General features: G+C 45.1%; 1 protein-coding gene and 2 long non-coding RNA genes across 11 annotated transcripts in view; 2 read left to right on the top strand and 1 right to left on the bottom strand.

The window, feature by feature from the left end:
• LOC135378930 (caspase-7-like) overlaps window positions 1-19,304 on the top strand; it is a 271,342-nt gene that overhangs the window by 10,903 nt on the left and 241,135 nt on the right. The gene's annotated exons all lie outside the window — the stretch shown is intronic.
• On the bottom strand, window positions 466-7,789 carry LOC135374982 (uncharacterized). The gene is made up of 3 exons (XR_010417155.1): window positions 7,633-7,789; window positions 1,950-2,008; window positions 466-768 (listed from the first exon to the last, which is right to left on the bottom strand). It is a non-coding gene; the product is annotated as an uncharacterized LOC135374982 (long non-coding RNA).
• On the top strand, window positions 8,887-16,131 carry LOC135374971 (uncharacterized). The gene is made up of 3 exons (XR_010417154.1): window positions 8,887-9,044; window positions 14,669-14,727; window positions 15,909-16,131. It is a non-coding gene; the product is annotated as an uncharacterized LOC135374971 (long non-coding RNA).

The raw sequence follows: 19,304 nt of genomic DNA, 5'->3' as shown, positions 1-19,304 counted from the left end.
TGAAAGAGCACTAAAAGGTGAGTGAAATGATACCGAATAGGGCAATGAGGAATATCTACAGTCAGAGAAATCACGCGTCGAAGTTGGAACAAAACCGCACGAGAGAGCATGTTCGCCATTTTTATACCATAAAGCGTTGCTCCTGAGCACCAAAATTTGCGCTTGGACTGCGGGCCTGTAGGCCTACTAAAGTATTAAAAAATTTCACTGCAGTATCTTTTAAGACTCAGGAGATATACGCGTGCAAACAGGGCAAAACTGAAACACTCCAATTCAGGGTCGGATTTTCTGGATTCTTTTGCGCGAAAACTATTCCATAGAAATTATTCATTTTACAGCTGTTGGTCAGTAGTATGGGATCAGCTCAAGTATCCGGAAACTCACATCTTCGTCTGGACGCCATTAATTAGCAATTAGAGCTAATTGGGACCCCCCACATTATTCAGGACCCACCAGGGCGTCATTACACTAATTGGGGATCATCTAAGACACGTCCAGACCACTGTGTGAGTTTCTGGCTACTTGAGCTGATAAAAAATAAAAAAATAGGTAGAAAATAAAATAAAAAGATAGAGATAGAGTGGAGAGAAGGAGTTTAGTTGACGATCAACGACGCCATCTTGTAGAAAGCGGTCCGGAACGGCCGCTGACTGTCGCTGGGCGACGGAGCACGGAGGCAAGTTGCAAAGCATCGCAGCACCAGTTCCGGACATCCTGTGACGTCAGCTGTGACGTCATCATGGCATGTCTGGGCAAGTTAGGACAGCTCTGGACATGCAAGGAGAAAAACACTCGTAATACAGAGGCTGGGAAAGCAAGAGTATGCAAACCATCAATAGCTAACAAGAAAAAACAATTAGTTACACAACAAATGAGCAAACCAGAACAGGAGCGCAGAACCATGCGACTGCTCCATCCGAGAGGCAGGCAGAAACTGACTCGTAATGCTTTTTTGTCCTGTATAAAGCCCCGCAGCTGCACCCCCTAGCGGTTACTTTCTCAACTAATCTCACAACAAAATTATTAAGAATCACGCCAGCGCTACTGCCGTTCCCAAGGCAGAAGATGATAGAAAATGCCGGGGATGCCCGGACAACAGCAACCAGCACTGGCACGAAAATCGCAAACAAAGCGGGAACAAAGTTGACGAAAGCACTAGTTACGCAACAAATCACCTCACCACAGCAGGAGCGCAGACCGATGCGACTGCTCTCCGTGACAACCAGCCAGAAACTGAGCGAGCGCGGGGAGCGCACGTCTTCTCCCAACGAGAGCCAGAGGTGGACTGACGTAAGCGCCACTCTACGGGTGCTACGCATGCGCGCGCTCGTAGCGCCCTCTGCGCGCTCCTACCGCCACCTGCGAGAGGCTAAGTGAGAAGAGCATTCCTGCGCCCCCTGCTGGCCGTTCTCATTGGTCCAGACATCATCCCATTGTCTCAGGGCTACCCTGTTTTTTTTCCAATAATGCTCCTTTGGTCAATCTGCAGTGAAGCCACGGTATGACGTCATCATGCACCTGCGTGCGCTCTAGACAGGGAACCCTATTATTTATTGAATCGCTATCCCAAGATTATTTCCTCTATTGTTCTATAACGATTGAATAGGAAACTATTGCAGAAGAGCACCATGCATGAAAGCTGATCGTAGGAATTCCAAAGTCTTACTAAATGAGACTTGCAAAAGAACAAAATATCCTAACACGTAACTCCATCAACGACAAATAAGAGGACTAGGCACTCAACAAATCAACAAAGAGTACGGGTAAACAGGAGCGCAGAACTCAGGGCAGCACTATTGTCAAGACAACAATGTTCCTTGTCAAAAGATAAAAAAATACTAAGCGTCAACAAAGGAAAGCATGCGTATCGGGGCATGTCAGGACAAATCGTACGACTGCTGGGCAACAGAGGAAAACAAACACTTGAACAGAGTGAAAAAGGCACTCACCATCATTTTTCCTGTTCACAGCATTCCCTCATTGTAAATCCGCTCGTCACAAAATCCACCTGCCTCGTCGAACACCATTCACCAGTGACGAACCACATCCGCACCCCATCAGAGGCAGACAGAACCCCACCGAAGCTACGCTCTTCCACTGACGGCCAACGCCAGGAGCAGAATTTGCGTGTCGAGACCCGTCAGTGTCCAAGAGAGAAGTGAATCCTTGCGCCCCCTGCTGGCGGTTCTCATTGGTCGTGACGTCATCCTATTGTCTCAGGGCTACCCTGTTTTTTTCCACTAATGCTCCTTTGGTCAATCTGCAGTGAAGCCACGGTATGACGTCATCATGCACCTGCGTGGCTCAAGGACGCGTGCGCTCGAGACAGGGGACCTATTATTTATTGAATCACTATCCCAAGATTATTTCCTTTATTCTTCTATAACGATTGCATAGGAAACTATTGCAGAAGAGCACCATAGACAAGAGGAGATTGTAGCATTTCATTCCCAAAGTCTTACTGTACAGGAAAAAAAATGGTTCAGCAAGACATAAAGTCACACACCTGTCCCCCTCGCGGTTACTCTCTGAACTAAATGAATCGCAAAATTATTAAGAATAGCTCTACTCCCATTCAGGGCAGCACTATCGTCAAGAATATGCCTTGTACAAAAAGAAAAAAACTACATGTAGAAGGAAAGCATGTCAGAACAATCCCAGGCATGTCAGCACATGTTTGTCAGACAAGGGGGGAAAAAGCGAAAAGAAACAAAGAAGGAAACCAGCATCAAACTATTTCTTCTTATTCAAAAACAGTTCTCATCATAAATCTGCCCAGGACAATACACACTATTTTTCTATTGCCACACTTTTTTCCAGTAACGGTCAATGCATTGCTACAGACTGCGTGACGTCATCACATCCTGTCTGAAGAAGACACCAACACACTACACAGACAAAGACTCCTATTATTTATTGAATCGCAAGATTATTTTCTTTGTCCTACTCTTAATGACATTGATTCTCTCATTAAAATTCAACAAAAAAGCACCCCGCATATTAACGATTTTCACCCCAAAGGCTCATCATGGTCATTACAATTACAGTAAACTGCCACTGCTCTTTTAAAATAATAAGTGAGACCACTCAACATCACCTCCAGGCTTATGTAATACGTGACCCTTCCTATGCTCATACATTCGTTGTCTGAGGCTACACCTGCGAGCAAAAAAGGCGCGGAAGCCGGGTGGGCAAAGTTCCATTCGCGCATTGCGAGCATAATGGCGGGAAAGCCTGGGAGCAAAGTTCTATTCGCGCATTCCAAAGCACAAGACAGAACGCCTTTACGGGAACACGATAGCATTCCTATACTATATTAATGATTATTGCATTGCAGTTTAGAAAAACTACAACTAAACTATAATTTTAGGAGCCCAACTTTCTATGGAAACTATAATTGCCCTATTACTTGGATCGCTACTAATGAAGCGCACCAAATTTTTCTCTCTTCCCATTTCAGCCTTGTCATGCAGGGAAGCAGACTCATATCCAAAATAATTAATTTACACTGAGGGTGCCGTGCTTCAGGAATTCCTATCCTGCGCTCAGATGCAAGCATTTCTTCACGGATACCTTTAACAGCTGACTTCCTCAACATATCGAACACCCAACAAAATCAAACAAACAATCAGAGAAACCCTCTTCTCAGCTGCACCATGCGACTTTCTTCTGCGTAAAATCGGTGATTTGAAGAAGAGAGCAGCGAAAAATTGCGCGCGCTTGTGCTCGACCTGAAGCATATGCCAATAAACCAAGAAAAAGGCACTCATGTCTGGTATCTGATAGTGCCACATACACAGACGCATTGTCGCAAAGAAAGCACAGGACACGGATACACAAATTTCCTTAGGTGAGCAGGGAAAAGGCTTAAGACCACAGGTCACGACACATCGCCACGCGGCTAGCACAACATGACACCAACAAGATACTAGCAGCGGGAAGAACTGCAACACTGCTAAACAAGTCCAGACATGCCACGATGGCGTCACAAATCAGGAAGAAAAAAAAAGAAAAAAAAGCACACGCACGCACGCACAGAGGACAACGCATTAAACACACGGAGCGCTCAGGAATAATTGTAGCGTCACCGCACATCGCTACGAAGCTAAACGTCTAACACAAGACGACACCAACAAGATATTAGTGAAGGGTAAAAATTGCAACGCTACCGAACAAGTCCAGACATGCGACATCGCATACAAAACACTGCTCATCGGGGAAAAGGCCTAAGCCTGCGGCGGATCATCATAGAGCGTACACAACTTCATTTTTTCTATTTTGCGTAAACTAAACGCGGTCTGCTTGGAAAACGACGTACAAATTTTCTTAACGAGCAGAGAAATATTTCTACTCCGTGCTCAGATACCAGCATTTCTGCTCAGATACCTATAACGGCTGACTTCCTCAACATATCGAGGAAAGCGAATACTAACACTCAACATATAACAAAAAACAAACAAATTCCATTCTCATGAACTCTCTCCTCTGCCGAGCGGCTTTCTCCTGCTCTACCTGGATGCTGACTGTTTCCCCTCATCTACATTCTAAGTAAAAGCCGTGAAAGGAGAAAAGAACCGCGAAAAATTACACGCATGTGTGCTCCAATAGCTGTAACTGCAAGAAACCGTAGCGCACGCCAATACACTGAGAAAAAGACACCTATTTCTGCCACCAGATAATTCTTGCATAATGCCACATACACAGTCGCATTACCCTTGCGTAAAGAAAGCACAGGACAGGGATACACAAATTTCCTTAGGTGAGCAGGGAAAAGGCTTAAGACCTCAGATCACCACACATCGCCACGCGGCTAGCACAACATGACACCAACAAGATACTAGCAGCGGGAAGAACTGCAACACTGCTAAACAAGTCCAGACATGCCACGATGGCGTCACAAATCAGGAAGAAAAATAAAAGAAAAAAAGCACACGCACGCACGCACAGAGGACAACGCATTAAACACACGGAGCGCTCAGGAATAATTGTAGCGTCACCGCACATCGCTACGAAGCTAAACGTCTAACACAAGACGACACCAACAAGATATTAGCGAAGGGTAAAAATTGCACCACTACCGAACAAGTCCAGACATGCGACATCGCATACAAAACACTGCTCATCGGGGAAAAGGCCTAAGCCTGCGGCGGATCATCATAGAGCGTACACAACTTCATTTTTTCTATTTTGCGTAAACTAAACGCGGTCTGCTTGGAAAACGACGTACAAATTTTCTTAACGAGCAGAGAAATATTTCTACTCCGTGCTCAGATACCAGCATTTCTGCTCAGATACCTATAACGGCTGACTTCCTCAACATATCGAGGAAAGCGAATACTAACACTCAACATATAACAAAAAACAAACAAATTCCATTCTCATGAACTCTCTCCTCTGCCGAGCGGCTTTCTCCTGCTCTACCTGGATGCTGACTGTTTCCCCTCATCTACATTCTAAGTAAAAGCCGTGAAAGGAGAAAAGAACCGCGAAAAATTACACGCATGTGTGCTCCAATAGCTGTAACTGCAAGAAACCGTAGCGCACGCCAATACACTGAGAAAAAGACACCTATTTCTGCCACCAGATAATTCTTGCATAATGCCACATACACAGTCGCATTACCCTTGCGTAAAGAAAGCACAGGACAGGGATACACAAATTTCCTTAGGTGAGCAGGGAAAAGGCTTAAGACCTCAGATCACCACACATCGCCACGCGGCTAGCACAACATGACACCAACAAGATACTAGCAGCGGGAAGAACTGCAACACTGCTAAACAAGTCCAGACATGCCACGATGACGTCACAAATCAGGAGAAAAAAAGCACACGCATGCACGCACAGAGGACAACGCATTAAACACACGGAGCGCTCAGGAATAATCGTAGCGTTACCGCACATCGCTACGAAGCTCAACGTCTAACACAAGACGACAACAACAACAAGATATTAACGAAGGGTAAAAATTGCAACACTGATCAAGTCCAGACATGCGACATCGCATACAAAACACTGCTCATCGGGGAAAAGGCCTAAGCCCGCGGCGGATCATCATAGAGCATACACAACTTCATTTTTCTACTTCGCGTAAACTAAACGCGGTCTGCTTGGAAAACGACGTACAAATTTTCTTAAGGAGCAGAGAAATATAGAAATTTCTACTCCGTGCTGAGATACCAGCATTTCTGCTCAGAAACCTGCAAAATTAAGCACTGCTTACTTCGTCAAGATATCGAACACCCAACAAAATCAAACAAACAACCCCACTTCCACTGGTAGAACACTATTCAGCTTTTACGCAGGAGGCTTTCTTCTACATAAAAGTAGAGAAAATAAGAAAAAGAGCAGCGAAATATTACACGCACTTTTGCTTGACTTAAAAAACCTGAAGCATATGCCAATAAACCAATAAAAAGACACTCATGTCTGGTATATGATAGTGCCACATACACAGACGCATTACCCTTGCGTAAAGAAAGCACAGGACAGGGATACACAAATTTCCTTCAGTGAGCAGGGAAAAGGCTTAAGCCGTACCGCCTAGGAATAATCGGGGAATCACCGCTTATCGCTACGCGGCTAGCACAACATGACAGCAACAAGATATCAGCGAAGGGTAAAAATTGCAGCAAGAAAGACACTACTGAACAAGTCTAGACATGCGACATCGAATGCCAAAACACTGGTGATCGGGGAAAAGGGCTAAGCCTGCGGCGGATCATCATAGAGCATACATAAGTTCATTTCGCGTAAACTAAACGCGGTCTGCTTGGAAAACGACGTACAAAGTTTCTTAGGGAGCAGAGAAATATAGCAATTTCTACTCCGTGCTCAGATACCAGCATTTCTGCTCAAAACCCTGCAAAATTAAGCACTGCTTACTTCATCAAGATATCGAACACCCAACAAAATCAAACAAACAACCCCACTTCCACTGATAGAACATTATTCAGCTTTTACGCAGGAGGCTTTCTTCTACATAAAAGTAGAGAAAATAAGAAAAGAGCAGCGAAAATTACACGCACTTTTGCTCGAATAGCAATAAGAGAAAAAAATAAAATAAAATATCGACACACACGCTAATAAACTGTGACAAAGACACCCATTTCTGCTATCAGATAATTATTGCGTAATGCTAAATACTCATTTGCATTGTCCCTGCGTGAAGAAAGCACAGGGCAGGGATACACAATTTATCTTAAGCGAGCAGGGAAAGTCACTTCTACTCGAACAGCTTAATACCATAAAGTCTGAATTTTTGCAAAGCAAATAAAGCTTGAACAGCGCTACGAACGTGAGAGACACATACCAACAAACAAACATACAAACAAACAAACAAACACTTCTATTCATTTCTATTGATAAAGGCGTAAACCACACTACAAGAACAAAGCACGCGGCTTCAGGAAAGCGTATCAAATGCATCGCAACAGGACCGGCTCTCATAAAATAGCCTGCCCAAAACGAAGACTTCACCAGGTTCGCGAGGTAATTCCATTAAAAACGCTCTCGGTCTATCCTACAGATAGCAATGCAAGCGCTGCTTCCCTTATTTTTTAAGCCACTATTCCACGCAATGGCACATAAATGTATCACTCGTGTCACATGAAAAAGCACACACAAAGAACTTACTTGTCAAGTGGGATCCCTGGTTCACACATACACAGACACACACTCACATTTTCACAATCACAAACACAAAGTCCACCACAACCACATAAATCCATATTATTCCTCAGGTCAATAATTATCCTACCATCGTCAAAAGATGGCTCACTCTTGTATGCGATCGCAAAGCGATAGGTCCTCGTTCCGGATGTAATAGGATATCGCCACTCGGCCGACGCGAACCAAAAAAGAAAGAAAGGAATGCGCGTTCGCTATACATCCACAAAGAAAACGGTGCCGTGCTTCTACGCAGCGCTCATCATACAGGAGTGAATTGTCTTCTTCGTTTTCTTTTTGTTTTCTTGCACCCATATATTTTGCAAGAATACTATAGAGCAGAACGGACAAATGTGAACATCATTCGCTACACACTGTAGCTCTCACCATTTTTAAACCAAACCACTGAACATGTGTTCATAGGTCTTCACTAAATAGGTGAGCCGATAATGACTCAAAATGAAATGAAATCAAATAAAATAATCATTCCAGCATCGCTGGCTGCAAGCTTGGGTACCCTGCTTGGGTCTGCTGGCGCTGGAATAAAAGATTTATCGCGAGGGTACTACAATGGTGAGCTCTGCTGCTGTTTAAGTGATAAAACAGTGCACCTGCTCGGGGAAAGGGGGTCGCGCGCGTCCAAACCGCGAGGCCCGCGTTGCGCTCGCACGGGGAATCGCGCGCGTCGCGTCCCGAGAACGGGTCCGCGCGCGGCTCGCGTGGGGCGCGGTTCGGGAGCACTGTTTTATCACTTAAACAGCAGCAGAGCTCACCATTGTAGTACCCTCGCGATAAATCTTTTATTCCAGCGCCAGCAGACCCAAGCAGGGTACCCAAGCTTGCAGCCAGCGATGCTGGAATGATTATTTTATTTGATTTCATTTCATTTTGAGTCATTATCGGCTCACCTATTTAGTGAAGACCTATGAACACATGTTCAGTGGTTTGGTTTAAAAATGGTGAGAGCTACAGTGTGTAGCGAATGATGTTCACATTTGTCCGTTCTGCTCTATAGTATTCTTGCAAAATATATGGGTGCAAGAAAACAAAAAGAAAACGAAGAAGACAATTCACTCCTGTATGATGAGCGCTGCGTAGAAGCACGACACCGTTTTCTTTGTGGATGTATAGCGAACGCGCATTCCTTTCTTTCTTTTTTGGTTCGCGTCGGCCGAGTGGCGATATCCTATTACATCCGGAACGAGGACCTATCGCTTTGCGATCGCATACAAGAGTGAGCCATCTTTTGACGATGGTAGGATAATTATTGACCTGAGGAATAATATGGATTTATGTGGTTGTGGTGGACTTTGTGTTTGTGATTGTGAAAATGTGAGTGTGTGTCTGTGTATGTGTGAACCAGGGATCCCACTTGACAAGTAAGTTCTTTGTGTGTGCTTTTTCATGTGACACGAGTGATACATTTATGTGCCATTGCGTGGAATAGTGGCTTAAAAAATAAGGGAAGCAGCGCTTGCATTGCTATCTGTAGGATAGACCGAGAGCGTTTTTAATGGAATTACCTCGCGAACCTGGTGAAGTCTTCGTTTTGGGCAGGCTATTTTATGAGAGCCGGTCCTGTTGCGATGCATTTGATACGCTTTCCTGAAGCCGCGTGCTTTGTTCTTGTAGTGTGGTTTACGCCTTTATCAATAGAAATGAATAGAAGTGTTTGTTTGTTTGTTTGTATGTTTGTTTGTTGGTATGTGTCTCTCACGTTCGTAGCGCTGTTCAAGCTTTATTTGCTTTGCAAAAATTCAGACTTTATGGTATTAAGCTGTTCGAGTAGAAGTGACTTTCCCTGCTCGCTTAAGATAAATTGTGTATCCCTGCCCTGTGCTTTCTTCACGCAGGGACAATGCAAATGAGTATTTAGCATTACGCAATAATTATCTGATAGCAGAAATGGGTGTCTTTGTCACAGTTTATTAGCGTGTGTGTCGATATTTTATTTTATTTTTTTCTCTTATTGCTATTCGAGCAAAAGTGCGTGTAATTTTCGCTGCTCTTTTCTTATTTTCTCTACTTTTATGTAGAAGAAAGCCTCCTGCGTAAAAGCTGAATAATGTTCTATCAGTGGAAGTGGGGTTGTTTGTTTGATTTTGTTGGGTGTTCGATATCTTGATGAAGTAAGCAGTGCTTAATTTTGCAGGGTTTTGAGCAGAAATGCTGGTATCTGAGCACGGAGTAGAAATTGCTATATTTCTCTGCTCCCTAAGAAACTTTGTACGTCGTTTTCCAAGCAGACCGCGTTTAGTTTACGCGAAATGAACTTATGTATGCTCTATGATGATCCGCCGCAGGCTTAGCCCTTTTCCCCGATCACCAGTGTTTTGGCATTCGATGTCGCATGTCTAGACTTGTTCAGTAGTGTCTTTCTTGCTGCAATTTTTACCCTTCGCTGATATCTTGTTGCTGTCATGTTGTGCTAGCCGCGTAGCGATAAGCGGTGATTCCCCGATTATTCCTAGGCGGTACGGCTTAAGCCTTTTCCCTGCTCACTGAAGGAAATTTGTGTATCCCTGTCCTGTGCTTTCTTTACGCAAGGGTAATGCGTCTGTGTATGTGGCACTATCATATACCAGACATGAGTGTCTTTTTATTGGTTTATTGGCATATGCTTCAGGTTTTTTAAGTCAAGCAAAAGTGCGTGTAATATTTCGCTGCTCTTTTTCTTATTTTCTCTACTTTTATGTAGAAGAAAGCCTCCTGCGTAAAAGCTGAATAGTGTTCTACCAGTGGAAGTGGGGTTGTTTGTTTGATTTTGTTGGGTGTTCGATATCTTGACGAAGTAAGCAGTGCTTAATTTTGCAGGTTTCTGAGCAGAAATGCTGGTATCTCAGCACGGAGTAGAAATTTCTATATTTCTCTGCTCCTTAAGAAAATTTGTACGTCGTTTTCCAAGCAGACCGCGTTTAGTTTACGCGAAGTAGAAAAATGAAGTTGTGTATGCTCTATGATGATCCGCCGCGGGCTTAGGCCTTTTCCCCGATGAGCAGTGTTTTGTATGCGATGTCGCATGTCTGGACTTGATCAGTGTTGCAATTTTTACCCTTCGTTAATATCTTGTTGTTGTTGTCGTCTTGTGTTAGACGTTGAGCTTCGTAGCGATGTGCGGTAACGCTACGATTATTCCTGAGCGCTCCGTGTGTTTAATGCGTTGTCCTCTGTGCGTGCATGCGTGTGCTTTTTTTCTCCTGATTTGTGACGTCATCGTGGCATGTCTGGACTTGTTTAGCAGTGTTGCAGTTCTTCCCGCTGCTAGTATCTTGTTGGTGTCATGTTGTGCTAGCCGCGTGGCGATGTGTGGTGATCTGAGGTCTTAAGCCTTTTCCCTGCTCACCTAAGGAAATTTGTGTATCCCTGTCCTGTGCTTTCTTTACGCAAGGGTAATGCGACTGTGTATGTGGCATTATGCAAGAATTATCTGGTGGCAGAAATAGGTGTCTTTTTCTCAGTGTATTGGCGTGCGCTACGGTTTCTTGCAGTTACAGCTATTGGAGCACACATGCGTGTAATTTTTCGCGGTTCTTTTCTCCTTTCACGGCTTTTACTTAGAATGTAGATGAGGGGAAACAGTCAGCATCCAGGTAGAGCAGGAGAAAGCCGCTCGGCAGAGGAGAGAGTTCATGAGAATGGAATTTGTTTGTTTTTTGTTATATGTTGAGTGTTAGTATTCGCTTTCCTCGATATGTTGAGGAAGTCAGCCGTTATAGGTATCTGAGCAGAAATGCTGGTATCTGAGCACGGAGTAGAAATATTTCTCTGCTCGTTAAGAAAATTTGTACGTCGTTTTCCAAGCAGACCGCGTTTAGTTTACGCAAAATAGAAAAAATGAAGTTGTGTACGCTCTATGATGATCCGCCGCAGGCTTAGGCCTTTTCCCCGATGAGCAGTGTTTTGTATGCGATGTCGCATGTCTGGACTTGTTCGGTAGTGGTGCAATTTTTACCCTTCGCTAATATCTTGTTGGTGTCGTCTTGTGTTAGACGTTTAGCTTCGTAGCGATGTGCGGTGACGCTACAATTATTCCTGAGCGCTCCGTGTGTTTAATGCGTTGTCCTCTGTGCGTGCGTGCGTGTGCTTTTTTTCTTTTATTTTTCTTCCTGATTTGTGACGCCATCGTGGCATGTCTGGACTTGTTTAGCAGTGTTGCAGTTCTTCCCGCTGCTAGTATCTTGTTGGTGTCATGTTGTGCTAGCCGCGTGGCGATGTGTGGTGATCTGAGGTCTTAAGCCTTTTCCCTGCTCACCTAAGGAAATTTGTGTATCCCTGTCCTGTGCTTTCTTTACGCAAGGGTAATGCGACTGTGTATGTGGCATTATGCAAGAATTATCTGGTGGCAGAAATAGGTGTCTTTTTCTCAGTGTATTGGCGTGCGCTACGGTTTCTTGCAGTTACAGCTATTGGAGCACACATGCGTGTAATTTTTCGCGGTTCTTTTCTCCTTTCACGGCTTTTACTTAGAATGTAGATGAGGGGAAACAGTCAGCATCCAGGTAGAGCAGGAGAAAGCCGCTCGGCAGAGGAGAGAGTTCATGAGAATGGAATTTGTTTGTTTTTTGTTATATGTTGAGTGTTAGTATTCGCTTTCCTCGATATGTTGAGGAAGTCAGCCGTTATAGGTATCTGAGCAGAAATGCTGGTATCTGAGCACGGAGTAGAAATATTTCTCTGCTCGTTAAGAAAATTTGTACGTCGTTTTCCAAGCAGACCGCGTTTAGTTTACGCAAAATAGAAAAAATGAAGTTGTGTACGCTCTATGATGATCCGCCGCAGGCTTAGGCCTTTTCCCCGATGAGCAGTGTTTTGTATGCGATGTCGCATGTCTGGACTTGTTCGGTAGCGTTGCAATTTTTACCCTTCACTAATATCTTGTTGGTGTCGTCTTGTGTTAGACGTTTAGCTTCGTAGCGATGTGCGGTGACGCTACAATTATTCCTGAGCGCTCCGTGTGTTTAATGCGTTGTCCTCTGTGCGTGCGTGCGTGTGCTTTTTTTTCTTTTTTTTTCTTCCTGATTTGTGACGCCATCGTGGCATGTCTGGACTTGTTTAGCAGTGTTGCAGTTCTTCCCGCTGCTAGTATCTTGTTGGTGTCATGTTGTGCTAGCCGCGTGGCGATGTGTCGTGACCTGTGGTCTTAAGCCTTTTCCCTGCTCACCTAAGGAAATTTGTGTATCCGTGTCCTGTGCTTTCTTTGCGACAATGCGTCTGTGTATGTGGCACTATCAGATACCAGACATGAGTGCCTTTTTCTTGGTTTATTGGCATATGCTTCAGGTCGAGCACAAGCGCGCGCAATTTTTCGCTGCTCTCTTCTTCAAATCACCGATTTTACGCAGAAGAAAGTCGCATGGTGCAGCTGAGAAGAGGGTTTCTCTGATTGTTTGTTTGATTTTGTTGGGTGTTCGATATGTTGAGGAAGTCAGCTGTTAAAGGTATCCGTGAAGAAATGCTTGCATCTGAGCGCAGGATAGGAATTCCTGAAGCACGGCACCCTCAGTGTAAATTAATTATTTTGGATATGAGTCTGCTTCCCTGCATGACAAGGCTGAAATGGGAAGAGAGAAAAATTTGGTGCGCTTCATTAGTAGCGATCCAAGTAATAGGGCAATTATAGTTTCCATAGAAAGTTGGGCTCCTAAAATTATAGTTTAGTTGTAGTTTTTCTAAACTGCAATGCAATAATCATTAATATAGTATAGGAATGCTATCGTGTTCCCGTAAAGGCGTTCTGTCTTGTGCTTTGGAATGCGCGAATAGAACTTTGCTCCCAGGCTTTCCCGCCATTATGCTCGCAATGCGCGAATGGAACTTTGCCCACCCGGCTTCCGCGCCTTTTTTGCTCGCAGGTGTAGCCTCAGACAACGAATGTATGAGCATAGGAAGGGTCACGTATTACATAAGCCTGGAGGTGATGTTGAGTGGTCTCACTTATTATTTTAAAAGAGCAGTGGCAGTTTACTGTAATTGTAATGACCATGATGAGCCTTTGGGGTGAAAATCGTTAATATGCGGGGTGCTTTTTTGTTGAATTTTAATGAGAGAATCAATGTCATTAAGAGTAGGACAAAGAAAATAATCTTGCGATTCAATAAATAATAGGAGTCTTTGTCTGTGTAGTGTGTTGGTGTCTTCTTCAGACAGGATGTGATGACGTCACGCAGTCTGTAGCAATGCATTGACCGTTACTGGAAAAAAGTGTGGCAATAGAAAAATAGTGTGTATTGTCCTGGGCAGATTTATGATGAGAACTGTTTTTGAATAAGAAGAAATAGTTTGATGCTGGTTTCCTTCTTTGTTTCTTTTCGCTTTTTCCCCCCTTGTCTGACAAACATGTGCTGACATGCCTGGGATTGTTCTGACATGCTTTCCTTCTACATGTAGTTTTTTTCTTTTTGTACAAGGCATATTCTTGACGATAGTGCTGCCCTGAATGGGAGTAGAGCTATTCTTAATAATTTTGCGATTCATTTAGTTCAGAGAGTAACCGCGAGGGGGACAGGTGTGTGACTTTATGTCTTGCTGAACCATTTTTTTTCCTGTACAGTAAGACTTTGGGAATGAAATGCTACAATCTCCTCTTGTCTATGGTGCTCTTCTGCAATAGTTTCCTATGCAATCGTTATAGAAGAATAAAGGAAATAATCTTGGGATAGTGATTCAATAAATAATAGGTCCCCTGTCTCGAGCGCACGCGTCCTTGAGCCACGCAGGTGCATGATGACGTCATACCGTGGCTTCACTGCAGATTGACCAAAGGAGCATTAGTGGAAAAAAACAGGGTAGCCCTGAGACAATAGGATGACGTCACGACCAATGAGAACCGCCAGCAGGGGGCGCAAGGATTCACTTCTCTCTTGGACACTGACGGGTCTCGACACGCAAATTCTGCTCCTGGCGTTGGCCGTCAGTGGAAGAGCGTAGCTTCGGTGGGGTTCTGTCTGCCTCTGATGGGGTGCGGATGTGGTTCGTCACTGGTGAATGGTGTTCGACGAGGCAGGTGGATTTTGTGACGAGCGGATTTACAATGAGGGAATGCTGTGAACAGGAAAAATGATGGTGAGTGCCTTTTTCACTCTGTTCAAGTGTTTGTTTTCCTCTGTTGCCCAGCAGTCGTACGATTTGTCCTGACATGCCCCGATACGCATGCTTTCCTTTGTTGACGCTTAGTATTTTTTTATCTTTTGACAAGGAACATTGTTGTCTTGACAATAGTGCTGCCCTGAGTTCTGCGCTCCTGTTTACCCGTACTCTTTGTTGATTTGTTGAGTGCCTAGTCCTCTTATTTGTCGTTGATGGAGTTACGTGTTAGGATATTTTGTTCTTTTGCAAGTCTCATTTAGTAAGACTTTGGAATTCCTACGATCAGCTTTCATGCATGGTGCTCTTCTGCAATAGTTTCCTATTCAATCGTTATAGAACAATAGAGGAAATAATCTTGGGATAGCGATTCAATAAATAATAGGGTTCCCTGTCTAGAGCGCACGCAGGTGCATGATGACGTCATACCGTGGCTTCACTGCAGATTGACCAAAGGAGCATTATTGGAAAAAAAACAGGGTAGCCCTGAGACAATGGGATGATGTCTGGACCAATGAGAACGGCCAGCAGGGGGCGCAGGAATGCTCTTCTCACTTAGCCTCTCGCAGGTGGCGGTAGGAGCGCGCAGAGGGCGCTACGAGCGCGCGCATGCGTAGCACCCGTAGAGTGGCGCTTACGTCAGTCCACCTCTGGCTCTCGTTGGGAGAAGACGTGCGCTCCCCGCGCTCGCTCAGTTTCTGGCTGGTTGTCACGGAGAGCAGTCGCATCGGTCTGCGCTCCTGCTGTGGTGAGGTGATTTGTTGCGTAACTAGTGCTTTCGTCAACTTTGTTCCCGCTTTGTTTGCGATTTTCGTGCCAGTGCTGGTTGCTGTTGTCCGGGCATCCCCGGCATTTTCTATCATCTTCTGCCTTGGGAACGGCAGTAGCGCTGGCGTGATTCTTAATAATTTTGTTGTGAGATTAGTTGAGAAAGTAACCGCTAGGGGGTGCAGCTGCGGGGCTTTATACAGGACAAAAAAGCATTACGAGTCAGTTTCTGCCTGCCTCTCGGATGGAGCAGTCGCATGGTTCTGCGCTCCTGTTCTGGTTTGCTCATTTGTTGTGTAACTAATTGTTTTTTCTTGTTAGCTATTGATGGTTTGCATACTCTTGCTTTCCCAGCCTCTGTATTACGAGTGTTTTTCTCCTTGCATGTCCAGAGCTGTCCTAACTTGCCCAGACATGCCATGATGACGTCACAGCTGACGTCACAGGATGTCCGGAACTGGTGCTGCGATGCTTTGCAACTTGCCTCCGTGCTCCGTCGCCCAGCGACAGTCAGCGGCCGTTCCGGACCGCTTTCTACAAGATGGCGTCGTTGATCGTCAACTAAACTCCTTCTCTCCACTCTATCTCTATCTTTTTATTTTATTTTCTACCTATTTTTTTATTTTTTATCAGCTCAAGTAGCCAGAAACTCACACAGTGGTCTGGACGTGTCTTAGATGATCCCCAATTAGTGTAATGACGCCCTGGTGGGTCCTGAATAATGTGGGGGGTCCCAATTAGCTCTAATTGCTAATTAATGGCGTCCAGACGAAGATGTGAGTTTCCGGATACTTGAGCTGATCCCATACTACTTTGGTCATCATGTACGATGAGCTTCTAAATATAAAAAAATAATGAAACTCCAAGAGGTCGATGGGACCTCCCTGCCTGAACTGACGTGAAACCGACCAGGTGTAATTCGCCATGTTATATAAAGTTTTTCTGTGTAATATGGTATTGAGTAGTGTCTGTCACGACGTAGGCCAGTCTGGTCTTGTGGAGAATGAGTCAGGTAGATTATCATTCTATTGAGGTAATAGGGTATATATAGAGTCACTAAATAAGCTATTAGCTATAAGCTTATTTAGTGAATCTAGGTATATATATTCATGTCCGTTATAAATATTCTAGGCAGCGAACAAGCTCGCCAGTGTTGCACAAACACGGTCTCGAAAACCGATCATACGCAGTCTTCTGTTCCTTTTAGTTCGTAGCATACAACCGAGTACCTCATATCTTATCTTTGGACATAAGTCGCAAACATTTCGATAACGGAACACTTGAGATCAGAGCTATTGTTCCAACACTCTGCTGTGGCACGCCGTTCGCGGGAGCCGCACTCAGGTTTCACAAAATATGACAAAAGAAAAGAACATAGAGCTAGGGACGAGGGAAGGCCCACAACTTAGAAAGGTACATCCAATTGTGCTACTGTATCTACGTCGAAATAAAAGAGTGATCCGTACTGCCACCCACTCAATCTCCAGAGTCTACGTTCCACCAATATGGCCATCGGAGACAGCATTGAGTCAGCATTCTGGGGAAGGGTTTTACATTATTTCAGTGTAAAGAAACGGTTGTCTAAATAGATCTGCTATTTCCAACACGAAAAAAATAAAAAATAAAACGATGAAAACAAAACGTGAAACGTAAGATTTCCACTGACTGTAAGACTGTTGGTAAATTATTTGTTGAAGGCGTTGCCGGCTAGAAGCCAGGGGACGTCATCAGGAAACTTACACAAAATGACTTAACGCAACAGCAACAACAACAACAAAAAAAAAAGAACGTTTCGATGCCTGCTTAGCAGACCTCGGCGAAATCACGCATGATCGCGATAACCCACAATAACCGCCATCACGATCACCAAAGCGATAAGTGTGGCTGTGATTACAATCGTCATTGAAGTGCCCTTGTGACGATCACGGCGCGTTGAAATAACATCAGGAAAACCTGTGGTGATCGCGCTCACGGCAGTAATCTGTATTTCGTAAGTGGGTTCTTTTCGGGAAAAAAAAGTGCTGTACCTAAATCCCCCGTTTTCTGGGTTGGGAACACCGCGAAAACCATTGTAGTGAAAGGTGCAAAGGGACTAAACCCTTGAAAAGAATGGAATTGTGCGCCGGGAGGGGCGGGGGGGGGCACTGTCGTCTGCTACGAAGCGGGGCTGTAGCTGCGTAGTTTTGAGTTTTGGTAGAGCGTGGAGTTTTGTTCGTACGCGCAGTCCCACATTCTTCTGGCTCTTGTGACGGTAATGGCGTGTAACGCGAGTCTGGCGGCCTTTCTGGAGCTAGTTGATTCGGACTCAGCAGACGAGTGTTATGAATCGCGCTTGGTTTGTGCTACAATCGAAGTTCTCGAGAGGCATGAACGCTGTCCAATTCCTCTGTATTGTGAAACTGTCGTGCCGAGGTACCTGGAATTCGAGTACAAACGTTTGTTCCGACTGTCTTGAAGGCCGTGTCCAGCAACTTGCCGACATGTACGAGGCCTCCGAGTTCTACCCGTCGAGCAGGGGCCAGATTTCGAAGACCGACGTCGCAGCCATTTCACGATGTCTTCTGCTTCCACACTTCTTCACCCACGTACGGGAAGGTGCAGAGGTTTTTGAGTTCAACGTGAAACTGGGGCAGAGGGAACTACGAAAAGAACGCGGGCGGGGCAAGAGTGCGCCGAGGAGGGGACGAAAAGAATGAAAAGGTGCTGCACCCTCCGAACCGGTTTGCTCGGTGCAAGGAGGTGCAAGCGAAAAGAACGCACCTCGTGATTCCTGTATTGCGATAACGATACCGCGCCTCTGCAGGCACTCATGGGAATTATAATCTGACTGCGATCAGGCTGTTTGCCCTGAGCGCGATTATTGCGTAATAGCGCTCATCACCGCGACTGTGTTGTTCTGCAAAAGCGCAAAGTATTGGGAAGCGCGCACTTCCTGGGCGCGCTCGCAACGCCATGTGTTCAGTCCCATTCCGATTAGTTTGATGTTATGTTTGATGCCCTGCTTCACTGCTGTCTACCCTCAACATGCCCCTGCCCATAAAGTTCAAATACAAGAGGCGATATTTGCATAACGCTCGTCTTTGGATGCTTTCTTAGCTGTTGCTATCATGCTCCATCGTCTCTGATTTTTCGTATCTCGTCTTCGCCGATCACAGTGTCGTTGTGAACCTGTTGCCAGTTGACCAAATGTCTGTTGTCACGATGCTAGAATATTGCAATGCCGGCATGTGGTGGTGTGTGTCCTTTTCTGCTTGTCGCACTTTGCTTCGGCATGTACACATACTGGTGACGAGAGGGCCAATGGCCACTACAGTTAGGAAATCTGTCATAATCGGTAGCCTACAGTGTGCTTCTAATACCAATTATTTATTCAGCTGCGTTGTCAAATTTCTAAGGGCTTTATGCGCTTTTGACGCCTTCACGCTTTCCGCCACGAGGATGACTTTTTCCTCTGTAGTCAGGAGAAGTGACGATTGTCGCGCCCTTTGCATTACACCTGCCACCGATAAAAGGCGTTCGACGCCACCGGCAGTGGCCGGAATGCCAAGGCAGACCTCCGCGAGACGACCCAGCTTATGATATGTGTCGTGTTTCCAAAAGGTATAGACATCTTGCTCGCCATATTCCTCCGCAAGATACTCATCAAGTTCAGACGTCTGCCGAACTTCAGGCACCAGGAACGTGGTATCAAGGACACCGTGGATGCCGAGGGCTGTGGAAAGATCCACAGCCCTGAAATTCCCCACTGCTCTTCTCTTTCCAATCTTTCGCGTGTTGCAGTGAAGACA

Source organism: Ornithodoros turicata, chromosome 1 (assembly GCF_037126465.1).
Source record: "Ornithodoros turicata isolate Travis chromosome 1, ASM3712646v1, whole genome shotgun sequence".
NCBI classification, from domain to species: domain Eukaryota; kingdom Metazoa; phylum Arthropoda; class Arachnida; order Ixodida; family Argasidae; genus Ornithodoros; species Ornithodoros turicata.
The sequence above is the reverse complement of the archived record's forward strand: the minus strand, read 5'-3'. Positions and strand labels throughout refer to the sequence as shown.